Consider the following 19,460-nt stretch of genomic DNA (forward strand, 5'->3'; position numbering starts at 1 on the left):
TGTTATTTTAATGGACAAAAAAATTGATTTTCTTTCAAAAACAAGGACTAAGTGACCCCAAACTTTAGATTGTTAGTGTACATCTACATTATGTATTGTTACACCATGTAGGAGCAGTATAGACCTAATCTGTTCATTATATACATCTACATGATGTATTGTTACACCATGTAGGAGCAGTATAGACCGACAGTAGCTGGCTACTTATTTAAATTTATTTTGACTTAATGAAACTGCCTTAAATGTGCTGTAGTAAACATTTTTTTATTCTCACTAATCAATCAACACATTCCTGTCTTTGTATATCTCAATACAATAGTATTATTTAATGAAATCCATTTTAAATAATATTTTCCCCAACTGCGTTTTCCATCCAGTCAGCAGACGGCGATGTGCGTCTTTCAGGCGATGCTGCAGCGTGACGTATAATCTAGTGGACGGTTCTTCAAAAACAACAAGTTAACCACCTCGGTAGCTTGCTAGCCAACATAGCCGAAAGATTCAAGCTCGTTAGATGCTTTCGGTGTATATTAGCGGCTGTGTTTTAGACACACTTCTATCGTATCAACTTGTTAACCTATTTAATTTAATATTACGTTGTTTTTTGTTAGTCAGATATAGTAGCTGGCTGGTTAAGTTAGCACTAGCTTAGTTGCTAATGATAGCTAGCTAGCTAACATCCACGAAAATGAGGTCACTAAGCTTCTCCCCTTCTGCTAAAGAAGAGGAGGTCTGCTGGACGGAGAAAGAAGCTCTGGGGCTGAACATTGTAGTGAAAGGGGAGAAGGAAGAGGAGGATGTCACAGTAAAAAAAGAAGTTGGGGATGAGGCTGTTCCAGTGAAAGAAGAGGAGGAAGACATGTTCAGAGTGAAAGAGGAGGAAGAGGATGTTACTGTGAAAGAAGAGGAGGAAGAAAAAGAGGATACAGTTTTTGGAGTTCAGAAGGAAGGGGAAATTTCTGTCACATTGAAAGATGAAGAGGTGGAGGTAGGAGATCTGATTTACACCAGTAAGTACCGCCTTAAATAGTTTTTTCACTTTGGATATTCGGAGTTGGCTCATCAATACCTCTTCACCGGAGGGCCCTAGGATGATTACTGATATGTCTACAATCAGACGACATAGAGGGCAAGCTACCCCTTGTTTTCTCCGTTCCGTTTCCAAAAAGTGACTTGACATATATATTTGAGAAGGGTCTATCTGCTGACAGCAGACTGGGGGCCACGGCATGTAGTGATTTTAATGTAGTGATGATTTACTACACACCGTTCCCCCCAATAGAGCCATGTGAGAGTTGGGTTGGCTACACCAAAGATGATGGATATGCTGACAAGAAGTCTCTGCCCTAACAAGGGGAGTCGTTGTCCACAAAGCAGCACTGTGGGTTGTCTAGCTCCCGCCTATCCTTTCTTTGGATTGGTGGATACATCTTATTATTGTTATCTATTGTTTATATTCTATGAGGGTTGTTGTCGTCAACTGCCTGTATTCAATGGAGAGAGATGCTAAGCTACTAGCATGAATATGCATAGCGATCTGGAGACAACTCCTATAGTGTTTTTATCAAAGTTGTTGGTATGTCACGTGTCCACATAACAACTTAATCATTATGAAACTTCTGTTAGATCAAGTAAACCTCACGTAGCAAATAAGTCATTCATTTTGTTGTTGACCAAATTCGACACTTTCCACATTGGGTTGATAATTGTTTCCACTTGGATACAACCTACTGTAACCTAACGGCAGGACCTACAGAGATACAACCTACTGTAACCTACTGGCATGACCTACAGAGATACAACCTACTGTAACCTACTGGCATGACCTGCAGAGATACAACCTACTGTAACCTACTGGCATGACCTGCAGAGATACAACCTACTGTAACCTACTGGCATGACCTACAGAGATACAACCTACTGTAACCTACTGGCATGACCTAGAGATACAACCTAATGTAACCTACTGGCATGACCTAGAGAGATACAACCACTTGGATACAACCTACTGTAACCTACTGGCATGACCTACAGAGATACAACAACTTGGATACAACCTACTGTAACCTACTGGCATGACCTACAGCGATACAACCTACTGTAATTGCATGAGAAAATAATGGTACCAGTCAAAAGTTAAGACACATACTCATTCAAGGATTTTTCTTTACTTTTACTATTTTCTACAATGTAGAATAATAGCGAAGACATCAAAACTCTGAAATAACACATATGGAATCATGTAGTAACCAAAAAAGTGTTAAACAAATCAAAATATATTTTATATTTGAGATTCTTCAAAGTAGCCACCCTTTGCCTTGATGACAGCTTTGCACACTCTTTGTATTCTCTCAACCAGCTTCACCTGGAATACTTTTTCAACAGTCTTGAAGGAGTTACCACATATGCTGAGCACTTGTTGGCTGCTTTTCTTTCACTCTGCGGTCCAACTCATCCCACACCATCTCAATTGGGTTGAGGTTAGGTGATTGTGGAGGCCAGGTCATCTGAAAATATAAAATCTAAAATTTGATCTCATCAGACCAAAAGACAGATTTCCAATGGTCTAATGTCCATTGCTCGTGTTTCTTGGCCCAACGCAAGTCTCTTCTTCTAATTGGTGTTCTTTAGTAATGGTTTCTTTGCAGCAATATCAACCATGAAGGCCTGATGGTCCTCTGAACTGTTGATGTTGAGATGTGTCTGTTACTTGAACTCTGAAGCAAGCTTAGTGAGCTCATGGTTGGAGATGTTAGCTAGCTAGGCTAGTGCTAACTTAACCAGCCGGCTAGCTGACTAATAACAGAAACACCGTAAATATGAAATTAAATCGGATAACTAACTCGACAACAGAAGTGTTTAAAACACAGTGGCTAATACACATGAAAGCGTCTAAAGAGCTTTATTGGTTCGGCTATTTTGGCTAGCAAGCTACGGAGGTGGCTGACTAACTGTTGCTGCTGTTGAAAAAAAGCGTCCCATCCACTAGATTAAACATCACACTAGCAGCATTGCCTTAAAGCCCCACATCGCCATCTGCTGACTGGAGTGGGTAACGCAGTTGAGTAAAATGTATATTATAATTATCAGACAAAAAGTTAAAGGGTGGGAAGCATGAGTTTTTACTCACCAGTGTAACAATACAGTGTGGTTAAAGACTTAGTAACCTAGTTGTATTCACGATCTGGTTACCTATAAGTACAAACAGTTGTTTTTCGTTATTACACATGTTTTCATTTATTTTGGGATATCTTCTAAACTACCCACAATGCAGTATTTCTCAGCGTCATATGGAGGATCTACTCTGTGCTATTGAGTTTCTATGCTAGCTCGGTAGCTAGCTTAAGCTTGCTAACGTTAGCCACACCTCATGCTTTTCATGCACTGTGTGGTTGTGTTATCTAGAGGGAACCCATTAGCACGTTAGGCTCTGGTGCCTTCTTACCGTGGCCTCAAAACAAAAGACAAAATCACACCTGCTTGCTCCTTTAAAAAAAAACTTTTAGGTAGGTACTTTACATTTGATACCGACAGCTACGAGTCACGCGTTAAAATCGCTAAGCAATATACTTCAAAGCAGTGTGCCGATGCCTGTATCAATTTATCAGCAGCACGTGATCAATGATGTTCGAAGCTTCATTTCATCGAACAACCGCCTGCAGCTCACACTGCAGGCGACTGCAGACTAATTGATCTACAAATCACCTTGCATCATAAATAACTACTCATTGTTATTTATAAATCAGTCAGCCAGTCACCATTTACCCAAAATATAGCATGGACTTGATGCTCACGAATGCTTCAGGGAGATGTTCCCCATCACTACTTTTCAGCATTCTCTGTGAAGTACACTACGGGAGTTTTGTTCGTTTTTCCACCTTGGCTTACTGCTAGCTGACTGACATCTGGAATCTATCTATTTTGGATGTTGGGGATTTTCCATGACATCATTATGTGTGTCTCTGCTCTTTTGATCTGCATGTTTTAGTTGGGTTTTGTTAGTTGGGTTCTAACTGGTCTCCAGTAGTTGGGCTCCAGCTCGCTGACCATAGCTAGTTGGCTAAATAGCTAATGTTAGCGGGCTGGCTAAGAGAACTGCATATAGCTAACATTCTTTGATATTTGGTTCGATGGCATTATGTATTTCCAAAACTGTGGTTTACTTTAATCACTCAAGTCATGAGTGGAAACGGTTGGTTTAATTTCAAGTTCTACATTTGAAGTTATTTCTGTTGTAGTTTACATCATAGGGAATAGGCTGGTCCTCCATATTACTTCACACCTGACTTTGGCATTCTTCTGAATTCTGATTGGTTTTATGTAATAACTCCAAAAATAGAACAGTGAGGGGTGACTGCATTGGGACTTAAAAAAATATTTTTCATTTGATAATTTATAAACAATACAAAAAATACAAATGACAGCATCATACAAATATTAACTACATCACACCTGCCCAGACCCACTAGAACACACCCCCATCTCCATTAACTACATCACACCTGTCCAGACCCACTAGAACACACCCCCATCTCCATTAACTACATCACACCTGTCCAGACCCACTAGAACACACCTCCATCTCCATTAACTACATCACACCTGTCCAGACCCACTAGAACACACCTCCATCTCCATTAACTACATCACACCTGCCCAGACCCACTAGAACACACCTCCATCTCCATTAACTACATCACACCTGTCCAGACCCACTAGAACACACCTCCATCTCCATTAACTACATCACACCTGTCCAGACCCACTAGAACACACCTCCATCTCCATTAACTCCATCACACCTGTCCAGACCCACTAGAACACACCTCCATCTCCATTAACTACATCACACCTGTCCAGACCCACTAGAACACACCTCCATCTCCATTAACTCCATCACACCTGTCCAGACCCACTAGAACACACCTCCATCTCCATTAACTACATCACACCTGTCCAGACCCACTAGAACACACCTCCATCTCCATTAACTACATCACACCTGTCCAGACCCACTAGAACACACCTCCATCTCCATTAACTACATCACACCTGCCCAGACCCACTAGAACACACCCCCATTAACTACATCACACCTGTCCAGACCCACTAGAACACACCTCCATCTCCATTAACTACATCACACCTGTCCAGACCCACTAGAACACACCCCCATCTCCATTAACTACATCACACCTGTCCAGACCCACTAGAACACACCTCCATCTCCATTAACTACATCACACCTGTCCAGACCCACTAGAACACACCTCCATCTCCATTAACTACATCACACCTGCCCAGACCCACTAGAACACACCTCCATCTCCATTAACTACATCACACCTGTCCAGACCCACTAGAACACACCTCCATCTCCATTAACTACATCACACCTGTCCAGACCCACTAGAACACACCTCCATCTCCATTAACTACATCACACCTGTCCAGACCCACTAGAACACACATCCATCTCCATTAACTACATCACACCTGTCCAGACCCACTAGAACACACCTCCATCTCCATTAACTACATCACACCTGTCCAGACCCACTAGAACACACCCCCATCTCCATTAACTACATCACACCTGTCCAGACCCACTAGAACACACCTCCATCTCCATTAACTACATCACACCTGTCCAGACCCACTAGAACACACCTCCATCTCCATTAACTACATCACACCTGTCCAGACCCACTAGAACACACCTCCATCTCCATTAACTACATCACACCTGTCCAGACCCACTAGAACACACCTCCATCTCCATTAACTACATCACACCTGCCCAGACCCACTAGAACACACCTCCATCTCCATTAACTCCATCACACCTGTCCAGACCCACTAGAACACTCCCCCATCTCCATTAACTACATCACACCTGTCCAGACCCACTAGAACACACCTCCATCTCCATTAACTACATCACACCTGTCCAGACCCACTAGAACACACCTCCATCTCCATTAACTACATCACATTTGAGAGTAGTTACATGTCTCCAGCCCCATCCATCATCTTATTACCAAAACAGTGGTGGAATGACATCTTTGTTATTGTTTCAACTGCAGATTGGTTGTTTGATTGTGTGGTTTTTTAAAGGGGCAACCTAGGATTTAAACAGAAACAAAATGGCAGCCCAGAGACCTGAGCTGTGTTGGAATAATCATACTAACCGTACTATTTGTGAAGTACATTGAGTTTGTAGTATGCTTATTGGTTGTAGTATGATATAGTTGGTTTTGCCAAAGGTTCCCTGGTATGCAAGCATTTCTAAACTTTATTCCCTGTTTGGGGTATTGTGATGTCATTATGGGGTATTGTTATGTCATTATGGGGTATTGTCTGAAGATTGATAATAAATAAAAAGATGTCATCCATTTTGGAATAAGGCTGTAACATAACAAAATGTGGGAAAAGGGAAGGGGTCCAAATGAACTGTATGTTCTAGGGCTGTCCCAGATTTTAAAAAAAATAGTATTTTCTTTCTACCAATTGATTGGTTGAAATTTTATGACGTGTATTTTTTCATATAGACACACCCCACATGTTTAATAAAATCAACTGTATGTACGGAACTTGAACTGATGCTTCAAGCGTTTGATTAACTAATTAACACACACAAATGACTTGAGGAAGCCAGAGATCAATATAACCAGAAGAAAATAACCAATTACCGACCTGCTGCTGATCTTCGTAAATTTGGACGTTATGCTCCTGAAGTTTCCGGTAAATCCGCAAACTTTTTCCTTTTCCATTTGGAGTGCCAATTTATCTTACCATTTCTACCGATCTGCCAGTTATGAACGAGTTACAACACCTGTTTGGCCCCGCCACTTCCTGGGTCGGTGAAGAGCGGAATTAAATTGAAGGAATAAATCAGAGTCTCACGCTCATAACCTGTGGAAGGCGGGGCTTCCAGCGAGGCGTGGATTTAATAGTATGTTGTACCTAGTTTCCCTCCTTCAGGGAACAGTAGTTATAGTCATAACGTTATGATGAACTTTAACTTAAATACTGGATCTTGCTGTCGGACAATTGTTTTTGTATTCAGATCTCTGAAATGCTCTCTAACTACGTAACATTTAGTGTCTTCTTATGTTATGCTGGGAAAACAGTTTTCATGGGCACATAAATCCTAAATCATTTCAGAGTTTGCTAAATCCAATGGTTGTAACAGATTCACCTTAAGTTGATTCACAACACCCAAATGGATACTGTCATTAACGCAGTTCTTCAATAATTACACATAATACTTAATACAGTAGCTGTTTACTTAGTCACATGTTCAACTATCATCAGCTGATCCAGGAAATAATTTTCTGAATGCCAGTCAAATGTGCTTCTTCATTCATTACACCGGTAAAGACAGTTATGCCGTGATCCACATTGGATCCAATATCCCAAACAAATTGATGTTTATAATGTGATATTGTCTGCTTGATTTACAGTAGGGTCTCGTTAGTCTGTTTGCGCACAGAGATACTTAGCTCATAATGTGTGGAGAACTGTTCCTTGATGGATAGGCTATTGCACAACACACAGAGCTATTTTCCTTTATTCAGGACATTTAGCCTACTGGGACTATTCACAACATTATCTGGTGATGAGGTTATGAAATGTCATGACAAATACATTTTAGTTTCCAAGTTTCACCTGAAATATTAAATGATTTATAATCCTAGGTCTATGTTATTGTTAGGTGAAGTTATGGGTCCTACAGTAGGTCTATGTTGTTGTTAGGTGAAGTTATGGGTCCTACAGTAGGTCTATGTTATTGTTAGGTGAAGTTATGGGTCAATTTGTTAAACACTTAGTGGACAAACCCTCATTGTCAGGCTGATGGAAAACGAGCCAAAGAGCATTTTACTGGTTGAAGACGTTTTTAAATATAAAGTAGTAGATTTTCAACAATAACATAAACATTATATAAATCAGGACATTCAAATGAGTCTTACAATTATAATCCAAAGTAGTGTGAAATGCACTCATAATCAACCTGGAAATGGAGGCTATATTTGCTGTCAGCCGATGAGAACTCCCCTGAGTTTTCCCCCACGGTGGTGAATTAGTGAATAGACACAGAGCTTAATGTGAGTTTCCTTGAGTAGCACTCCTGATCTTGCACTGATAGTGTGTTGTAATATTCAGAATACATTGTGGAAAAACTAAAATTTTTGCTCACCGTTTTTGCTTCAGGCAGATATACAACATCCATAACTAGTGGTTTCCTCATTAGCAGGGAGGTGTTTCTGCAACCAAATTGCGTGTGCATCGCCATTGTCGCAATTTTAGAAAACACAGAAAGGGGCCTATTTTGGAGACCAAAAATTCATCTGGCACACTGCTTAGGATTTCAAAATGTTTTACTTTTTTCTAGCCTAAAATCATTGATGTTACTACTAATGTGAAAACAAGACTAAATATGACTATTGTTGCTCACTTGACTGTCTTAAGACAATTGTGAAGTAATTTTAACATTCATTACAGACGTCAATTGTTGTATAACATTATGGCTATGCTGTTGGCATCACCTTTTACAATAGATTTCTGCTGTTGTGGGCCTTTAACCATCTGTCTGACTTGTTGTTCACACAGGAGAGAGACGTGACTATCTTGGATCCTCTGGGGAGCCTCAACAACATGATGATGCTAACGAGGCAGAGAAGAGTCTCTCCAGATCATATCACCTCAAGAAACCCACAGAGAAGAAATCTCACCTCTGCTCTGACTGTGGGAAACATTGCAAATCTTCATCAGAACTTAAAATACACCAGCGAGTACACACAGGAGAGAAATCTCACCACTGTTTTGAGTGTGGGAAGAGTTACTTAAGATCAGAATCACTAAAAGTACACATGAGAATTCACACTGGAGAGAAACCTTATAGCTGTGATCAATGTGGGAAGAGTTTTACTCAGTCAAGCTGCCTGAAAACTCACCAGAGAATACACACTGGAGAGAAACCTTATAGCTGTGCTCAATGTGGGAAGAGTTTTACTCACTCAAGCTGCCTGATAGTACATCTGAGAACACACACAGGAGAGAAACCGTACCACTGCTCTGGCTGCGGAAAGAGATTTGTTAGTTCAACAGATTTAAAATCACACCAAAAAATACACACAGTTGAGAAATCTTAAAACTGTACTCAATGTGGGAAGAGTTTTAATCACTCAAGCTGGCTGATAGTACATCTGAGAGCACACAGGAGAGAAACCTTATAGCTGTGATCAATGTGGGAAGAGTTTTGTTACATCTAGCCATCTGACTCTACACCAGAGAACACACACAGGGGAGAAATCTTATAGCTGTAATCAATGTGGGAAGAGTTTTACTCAGTCATTCAGCCTGATATACCACCAAAGAACACACACAGGAGAGCCTTCCCTGTAGCTCAGTTGGTAGAGCATGGTGTTTGCAACGCCAGGGTTGTGGGTTCGATTCCCACGGGGGGCCAGCACAGAAAAAAAATAAAATAAAAAAATAAAAATGTATGAAATTGTATGAAATGTATGCATTCACTACTGTAAGTCGCTCTGGATAAGAGCGTCTGCTAAATGACTAAAATGTAAATGTAAATGTAAAATGAGAGAAACCTTATAGCTATGATCAATGTTTGAAGAGTTTTACTACATCCAGCCAGCTGACTTCACGCCAGAGAACACACACAGGAGAGAAATCGTGTAGCTGTGATCAATGTGGGAAGAGTTTTAGTCACCCAAGCACCCTAATATCACACCGGAGAACTCACACAGGAGAGAAACCTCATAGCTGTAATCAATATCAAAAAATATACTCTGATAAAAGATCTCTGATCAAACATCAGAAAATACATACATGAAGGAGTTGTTTCATGATATCAATGAAATTATGTCACAATGTAGAATGTTTTAACATTGTAGTAGGAGTATTTTAATGGTGTCACAATTTAGAAGCCTAATCGTTTTCCCCCATGTTCTATGAGCCTCATCAGTGGAAAAATCTTTGTACTTTGCTCCGTTCATCTTTCCCTCGATCCTGACTAGTCTGCCAGTCCCTGCCACTGAAAAACATCCCCACAGCATGATGCTGCCACCACCATGCTTCACCGTAGGGATGGTGCCTGGTTTCATCCAGGTCTGAGAGTCCTTTAGGTGCTTTTTGGCAACTCCAAGCGTTCTGTCATGAGCCTTTTACTGAGGAGTGGCTTCCGTCTGGCCACTCTACCATAAAGGCCTGATTGTTGGAGTGCTGCAGAGATGGTTGTCCTTCTGGAAGGTTCTCCCATCTACACAGAAGAACTCTGGAGCTTTGTCAGAGTGACCATCAGGTTCTTGGTCACCTCCCTGACCAAGGCCCTTCTCCCAAATGTATGTAGTTCTGTCCTTGAGCTGTTCTTGTCTATTGATCTGTATTATGTCATGTTTTGTGTGGGCCCCAGGAAGAGTAGCTGCTGCTTTTGCAACAGCTAATGGGGATCCTAATAAAATACCAAAATTGCTCAGTTTGGCCAGGTGGCCAGCTCTAGGAAGAGTCTTGGTAGTTCCAAACTTTTTAAATTTTAGAATGATGGAGGCCACTGTGTTCTTGGGGACCTTCAATGCTGCAGACATTTTTTGGTACCTTTCTCCAGATCTGTGCCTCAACACAATCCTGTCTCAGCTCTATGGACAATTCCTTTGACCTCATGGCTTGGTTTTCACTCTGAGAAAGGTGTGTGCCTTTCCAAATCATGTCCAATCAATTGAATTTACCACAGGTGGACTCCAATCAATTTGAAGAAACATCTCAAGGATGATTAATGGAAACAGGATGCACCTGAAAGCAATTTCGAATCTCATAGCAATGGGTCTGAACACTTAAGTAAATACATTTGCAAATGGTTTGTCATTATGGGGTATTGTGTGTAGATTGATGAGGGGAAACAATTCAACATTTTTAGAATAAGGCTGTAATGTAACAAAATGTTGAAAAAGTGAATGGGTCTGAATACTTTATGAATGCACTGCATTCCGCTGGCAGTTTTCTACCACTGGCAGTTTTGTACACAATCACATGATACGTGGTATAGAAAAGTCCAATCTTAGGAGAGTACATGGGAGGCGCTATACTGTGTGTCTGCAGGTGTCTATCTGGTCAAAACCACTGATACAGGTGCCCCTCCACCCTCTGGTGGGATGGATCATGTCTACAGAGAAACCTAGATTCAAATACTTAGATTTGTGTGTATTGGGTATATGTTGTGAAATTGTTAGATATTATTTGTTAGATATTACTGCACTGTCGGAGCTAGAAACACAAGCATTTTGCTACACCCGCAATAACATTTGCTAAACACGTGTATGTGACCAATAAAATGTGATTTGATTTTGATTTGAAATAAACGTCCTATTTATCCAAGGTGCTTTTGGCTGGAGTCAAAATTACTCCAAAGGATTTGAATTTGTTAAAAGTCCATATTGATACAGAAACACTAAACCATGATTTAGATGTATTAAGATCAAGTTGATTGACAAAGTCATGAAAAATTTAATAAACCACATTTTGGCTATGATAAAAGATATGCCTCTGGGGTCAAAATGATCCATGTCAGAAGTATGGTTCAATGCAAATATGTAGTGGGTCTAAAGTTTGTTTTAAATTATCACTCATTAAACACGAATCAATCAACACATGCTTCTCTTTGAACGACTTAATATAATAATCAACTTTTATGGAATAAATGAAAAATAAACATTTGGTTCCTCAACTGCGTTTCCCACTACAGTCAGCAGAAGGCGATGTCTTTTTATTTTTAATTGATTTTATATATATTTTTTAAATTCAAAATACAGATCAACAATTTACATTGTTACATCATACAAAACAGAATGCAGCTATTAACGAGAAAATACTAAAACATATCAATGAAGTAATAAAAAAATAAACAATTCTAGTGCAATTGTAATCACTCTGAAAAAATCTATAATGATTCAGGAAAATGTTATTCTTGTTGTTATTCACTGGGGTTAATGTTTTAATAAAATAGTTAAATTCAATTTTTGTCTTTGTATAAAGTATTTGGCAACAAGAATAAAAATATTCACAATCATTTCAATGGTCTTGTTATCATTGCAATAGTAACATATAGTAACATATTATTTCTTTCATGTCAAAAACATAGACAGTGTTCATAATGGTAAAGAAGTATTTTGCAAGGTTTTCCCAAAATTCTGATACAAATTTACATTAAAGAACAAATGGGACAGATTCTCACCTTTTTCACAGAAAACGCAGATATCCTTTTTACAGATGAAGTCAAGAAAGGTCTTATTGATCTCTTTACAAGTAGAAGGATTTACAAATAAAGATAATGAGGGGTACACAAAATGAGACAGTCCCTCTGCCTTGGACAGAAGTACTCTCCCAAGTATAGAAAGATCTCTTTGTAGACAATCATTAAATATATTTTTGTTTTTCTTAATTGTAGGAGAGAAATTCATATGTTGTCTGACTAAGTGGTTTTTTGACAGATGTATTCCTAGATTTTAAACACAGTACTTTACAGGAATATTTTCTATTTCTTTATCATCAGATTCAAATAAACATACGATTTCACATTTAGAAACATTCCGTTTTAATCCTGATGCAATAGAAAATGCAGTTATAGCATTAAGGGCGACCTGGTTTTTGTCTCTTAAAAAAGAGTAGTATCATCAGCCAGTTGGGAAATTTTGATTTCTTTGTTAAAAATGGTTTAAGCCATACAAATTTGCATTAGTTCCACAACCAAAATGAATAAAAATGGCAAAATTGGGCATCCCTGTCGTACACTTCTGTTGACACTGAACATTTAGGAAGTATTAAGGTTTAGTAACACAGAACTATTTATATCTTTGTAAAACATGCTTTGATAAAATTTTCACCGAATCCAAAAAGTTTAAGTGACCTAAAGAGAAATGAATGTTCAATTGTGTCAAAGGCTTTACAGAAGTCCAAAAATAAGACAACCGCATCTGAGTCAATTGCATCTGAATAATCTATAAGGTCCAAGACTAAACAAATGTTAGAGCTGATGTGACGGCCCTTCATGAATCCTGTTTGAGTCTCATTTATAATGGTATCTATTCCTTTCTTTAATTTTTGCCATAAACCAGAAAAATCAATTTGTAATCAATATTTAATAAAGTAATTGGTCTCCAATTGTCAATGAGAGAAGGGTCTTTATTGGGCTTCGGAATCAGTGAAACAAGGCCCTGTTTCATAGTGGAGACCATTTCACCATTTTTAATGCAATCTGAAACATATTAAAAATCGGGTCTTCTAGTAACTCCCCAAACTGTCTATAGAAGTCAACTGATAGGCCATCAGGGCCAGGAGATTTCCCTTTTTTTCATTGAATTCAGAGCCTCTCTAATTTCTTAAATTGACACAGGTGAATCGCAAACTGAGTGGAAATCATCCTCAATTACAGGGACATAATTCTGAATGTGGCAAATGTAGCTTTCACAACCATCTTCCTGAAATTGAGAGCTGTAAAGGTTTTCTTAAAAGGAATTGACAAATGATAATATTGTAATGGGATCTTTGCATAAAACATTGTTAATTTTGAGTGCAGTTTTCTATATTTTCTTTTGTAGTTTCTCTTTTCAAGTGCAAAAAAGTAACTATTGTTTCTTCCCCCTCTTCAATCCATTTTGCTCTTGACCTTACAAAGGCACCCTTTGACCCGTGTAAAGCTGTTCTAATTCTAGTTGTAAAGACTTAAATACAGACTCTTCTTCTTTCTAATTCTAGTTGTAAAGACTTAAATACAGACTCTTCTTCTTTCTAATTGTAGTTGTAAAGACTTAAATACAGACTCTTCTTCTTTCTAATTCTAGTTGTAAAGACTTAAATACAGACTCTTCTTCTTTCTAATTCTAGTTGTAAAGACTTAAATACAGACTCTTCTTCTTTCTAATTCTAGTTGTAAAGACTTAAATACAGACTCTTCTTCTTTCTAATTCTAGTTGTAAAGACTTAAATACAGACTCTTCTTCTTTCTAATTCTAGTTGTAAAGACTTAAATACAGACTCTTCTTCTTCAGATAGATTCTCTTCTTTAGAAAACTGTCAACCTTGCTCATCAACTCTTTTTCTCTAAGGGTCTTTAAGTGCATCAGCACTTTGGCACATTTAATGGCTACAACTCTGACTTTATATTAGAAAAATTCCCATCTACTTCCATGACCTAAGTCTTTTCTTGCAAAAATAACTTTGGCTAACGATTTGATGTTGTTCTATCCAAATCTACTAATAATAGATTTAATAATTTCATCCGGACGTCAAAATACTGCCCCCTACCCCGATGAAGTTTAACATCCATGGTGGAGACATTAACACTTGGTAGAATATATAACTTAAACATCGATGGTGGTGACATTAACACTTTGTAGACTATATAACTTAAACATTCATGGTGGAGACATTAACACTTGGTAGACTATATAACTTAAACATCCATGGTGGTGACATTAACACTTGGTAGATTATATAACTTAAACATTCATGGTGGAGACATTAACACTTGGTAGACTATATAACTTAAACATCCATGGTGGAGACATTAACACTTGGTAGACTATATAACTTAAACATCCATGGTGGAGACATTAACACTTGGTAGACTATATAACTTAAACATCCATGGTGGAGACATTAACACTTGGTAGACTATATAACTTAAACATCCATGGTGGAGACATTAACACTTGGTAGACTATATAACTTAAACATCCATGGTGGAGACATTAACACTTGGTAGACTATATAACTTAAACATCCATGGTGGAGACATTAATTTTTTCATAATGTTTCCAAATTGATTGTTTTTTCTAGAAGCATCTACCAGCTTGTTGTTGTTGTTGTCGTCATGGTTGTTCCTGTTGGGTAGCAACTTCACCAGCTTGTTGTTGTTGTCATGGTTGTTCCTGTTGGGTAGTAACTTCACCAGCTTGTTGTTGTTGTCATGGCTGTTCCTGTTGGGTAGCAACTTCACCAGCTTGTTGTTGTTGTCATGGTTGTTCCTGTTGGGTAGCAACTTCACCACCTTGTTGTTGTTGTCATGGTTGTTCCTGTTGGGTAGCAACTTCACCAGCTTGTTGTTGTTGTTGTTGTTGTCATGGTTGTTCCTGTTGGGTAGCAACTTCACCAGCTTGTTGTTGTCGTCATGGCTGTTCCTGTTGGGTAGTAACTTCACCAGCTTGTTGTTGTTGTCATGGTTGTTCCTGTTGGGTAGCAACTTCACCAGCTTGTTGTTGTTGTCATGGTTGTTCCTGTTGGGTAGCAACTTCACCAGCTTGTTGTTGTTGTCATGGTTGTTCCTGTTGGGTAGTAACTTCACCAGCTTGTTGTTGTTGTCATGGTTGTTCCTGTTGGGTAGCAACTTCACCAGCTTGTTGTTGTTGTCATGGCTGTTCCTGTTGGGTAGTAACTTCACCAGCTTGTTGTTGTTGTCATGGTTGTTCCTGTTGGGTAGCAACTTCACCAGCTTGTTGTTGTTGTCATGGTTGTTCCTGTTGGGTAGCAACTTCACCAGCTTGTTGTTGTTGTCATGGTTGTTCCTGTTGGGTAGCAACTTCACCAGCTTGTTGTTGTTGTTATTCTGAAGCATCTTGTGTGATGTAGGTCTTGTGGGGAGACGGTGAGAGAAGATGGATTCTATTCATATGCTGACCAGCTTCTGAATAACGTATGGTGCTAGAATGGAGAGGAGATCAGTAAACAACAGAACGTATGGTGCTAGAATGGAGAGGAGATCAGTAAACAACAGAACGTATGGTGCTAGAATGGAGAGGAGATCAGTAAACAACAGAACATATGGTGCTAGAATGGAGAGGAGATCAGTAAACAACAGAACGTATGGTGCTAGAATGGAGAGGAGATCAGTAAACAACAGAACGTATGGTGCTAGAATGGAGAGGAGATCAGTAAACAACAGAATGTATGGTGCTAGAATGGAGAGGAGATCAGTAAACAACAGAACGTATGGTGCTAGAATGGAGAGGAGATCAGTAAACAATAGAACGTATGGTGCTAGAATGGAGAGGAGATCAGTAAACAACAGAACGTATGGTGCTAGAATGGAGAGGAGATCAATAAACAACATATTTAGATTCTCTTCACAACTAGACAGTTACAGTACATTTGACCTTAAATAAAAATATTGAACGGTTCCATATTTCACTGAAAGAATAAACGTTTTGTTTTCTAAATGATAGTTCCGGATTTGACCATATTAACGACCTAAGGCTCGTATTTCTGTGTGTTATTATATTATAATTAACTCTATGATTTGATATTTCATAGAGCAGTCTGACTGAGCAGTGGTAGGCAGCAGCAGGCTCGTGAGCATTCATTCAAACAGCACTTTCCTGCATTTGCCAGCAGCTCTTCGCTGTGCTTGAAGCATTGTGATGTTTATGACTTCAAGCCCATCAACTCCTGAGATTAGGCTGGCACATATTGCACTTTTACTTTCTTCTCCAACACTTTGTTTTTGCATTATTTAAACCAAATTGAACATGTTTCATTATTTATTCGAGACTAAATTGATTTGATTGATGTATTATATTAAAAGTTAAAATAAAATTGTTCATTCAGTATTGTTGTAATTGTCATTTTTACATATATATATATATATACACTGCTCAAAAAAATAAAGGGAACACTTAAACAACACAATGTAACTCCAAGTCAATCACACTTCTGTGAAATCAAACTGTCCACTTAGGAAGCAACACTGATTGACAATAAATGTCACATGCTGTTGTGCAAATGGAATAGACAACAGGTGGAAATTATAGGCAATTAGCAAGACACCCCCAATAAAAGAGTGGTTCTGCAGGTGGGGACCACAGACCACTTCTCAGTTCTTATGCTTCCTGGCTGATGTTTTGGTCACTTTTAAATGCTGGCGGTGCTTTCACTCTAGTGGTAGCATGAGACGGAGTCTACAACCCACACAAGTGGCGCAGGTAGTGCAGCTCATCCAGGATGGCACATCAATGCGAGCTGTGGCAAGAAGGTTTGCTGTGTCTGTCAGCGTAGTGTCCAGAGCATGGAGGCGCTACCAGGAGACAGGCCAGTACATCAGGAGACGTGGAGGAGGCCGTAGGAGGGCAACAACCCAGCAGCAGGACCGCTACCTCCGCCTTTGTGCAAGGAGGAGCACTGCCGGAGCACTGCCAGAGCCCTGCAAAATGACCTCCAGCAGGCCACAAATGTGCATATGTCTGCTCAAACGGTCAGAAACAGACTCCATGAGGGTGGTATGAGGGCCCGACGTCCACAGGTAGGGGTTGTGCTTACAGCCCAACACCGTGCAGGACGTTTGGCATTTGCCAGAGAACACCAAGATTGGCAAATTCGCCACTGGCGCCCTGTGCTCTTCACAGATGAAGCCGGTTCACACTGAGAACATGTGACAGACGTGACAGAGTCTGGAGACGCCGTGGAGAACGTTCTGCTGCCTGCAACATCCTCCAGCATGACCGGTTTGGCGGTGGGTCAGTCATGGTGTGGGGTGGCATTTCTTTGGGGGGCCGCACACCCCTCCATGTGCTCGCCAGAGGTAGCCTGACTGCCATTAGGTACCGAGATGAGATCCTCAGACCCCTTGTGAGACCATATGCTGGTGGAGTTGGCCCTGGGTTCCTCCTAATGCAAACAATGCTAGACCTCATGTGGCTGGAGTGTGTCAGCAGTTCCTGCAAGAGGAAGGCATTGATGCTATGGACTGGCCCGCCCGTTCCCCAGACCTGAATCCAATTGAGCACATCTGGGACATCATGTCTCGCTCCATCCACCAACGCCACGTTGCACCACAAACTGTCCAGGAGTTGGCAGATGCTTTAGTCCAGGTCTGGGAGGAGATCCCTCAGGAGACCATCCGCCACCTCATCAGGAGCATGCCCAGGCGTTGTAGGGAGGTCATACAGGCACGTGGAGGCCACACACACTACTGAGCCTCATTTTGACTTGTTTTAAGGACATTACATCAAAGTTGGATCAGCCTGTAGTGTGGTTTTCCACTTTAATTTTGAGTGTGACTCCAAATCCAGACCTCCATGGGTTGATAAATTGGATTTCCATTGATTATTTTTGTGTGATTTTGTTGTCAGCACATTCAACTATGTAAAGAAAAAAGTATTTAATAAGATTCTTTCATTCATTCAGATCTAGGATGTGTTATTTTAGTGTTCCCTTTATTTTTTTGAGCAGTATATATATATATACACAAAAAAATCGGCTGATTAATCGGTATCGGCGTTGAAAACGCATAAATCGGTCGACCTCTAGTCATTATGGCCAAACAGTTGTATTTTTGATTCATCAGACCAGAGGACATTTCTCCAAAAAGTACGATCTTTGTCCCCATGTGCAGTTGCAAACCGTAGTCTTACTTTTTTATGGCGGTTTTGGAGCAGTGGCTTCTTCCTTGCTGAGCGACCTTTCAGGTTATGTTGATGTAGGACTCGTTTTACTGTGAATATAGATCATTTTGTACCTGTTTCCTCCAGCATCTTCACAAGGTCCTTTGCTGTTCTGGGATTGATTTGCACTTTTCGCACCAATGTTAATCTCTAGGAGACAGAACGTGTTTCCTTCCTGAGCGGAATGACGGCTGCGTGGTCCCATGTTGTTTATACTTGCATACTATTGCTTGTACAGATGAACATGGTACCTTCAGGCATTTGGAAATTGCTCCCAAGGATGAAGCAGACTTGTGGAGGTCTACAATTTATTTCTGAGGTATTGGCTGATTTCTTTTGATTTTCCCATGATGTCAAGCACAGAGGTACTGAGTTTGAAGGTAGGCCTTGAAATACATCCACAGGTACATCTCCAATTGACTCAAATTATGTCAATTAGCATATCAGAAGCTTATAAAGCCATGACATAATTTTCTGGAATTTTCCAAGCTGTTTAAAGGCACAGTCAACTTAGTGTATGTAAACTTCTGACCCACTGGAATTGTGATACAGTGAATTATAAGTGAAATAATCTCTGTAAACAATTGTGGGAAAAATTACTTGTCATGCACAAAGTAGATGTCCTAAACAACTTGCCAAAACTATAGTTTGTTAACAAGAAATTTGTGGAGTGGTTGAAAAACGAGTTTTAATGACTCCAAGCTAAGTGTATGTAAACGTCAGACTTCAACTGTATGTATTACAATTATACACTTCAACAGTGTTTACCGATCTTGGTCCTGGGACATCAATCGTTACACATTGTAACTAATAGACTAGAAACAGGATTTAAATAGTTAAAGGCTGATTTGTAATTCATATATACAGAAAAACAGTACACTACACTTCCTATGCATCATGTAAATAGTCTCACACCGGTTCATCTCAATATCTAATGCCCTTCATCTGCATTGATCTGATAAACACAGGATAGGTGTAGTATTTCATCAAATGAGACTTAATTACAACCAG

General features: G+C 39.7%; 1 long non-coding RNA gene across 1 annotated transcript; it reads left to right on the plus strand.

Moving 5' to 3' along the window:
* The first annotated feature begins 441 nt into the window (after positions 1-441).
* LOC123731867 (uncharacterized) lies at positions 442-11,398 on the plus strand. Its single transcript, XR_014392050.1, has 2 exons — positions 442-1,010; positions 8,614-11,398. It is a non-coding gene; the product is annotated as an uncharacterized LOC123731867 (long non-coding RNA).
* Positions 11,399-19,460: the final 8,062 nt, after the last annotated feature.

Source organism: Salmo salar, chromosome 04, assembly GCF_965601325.2.
Source record: "Salmo salar chromosome 04, fSalSal1, whole genome shotgun sequence".
NCBI classification, from domain to species: Eukaryota; Metazoa; Chordata; class Actinopteri; order Salmoniformes; family Salmonidae; genus Salmo; species Salmo salar.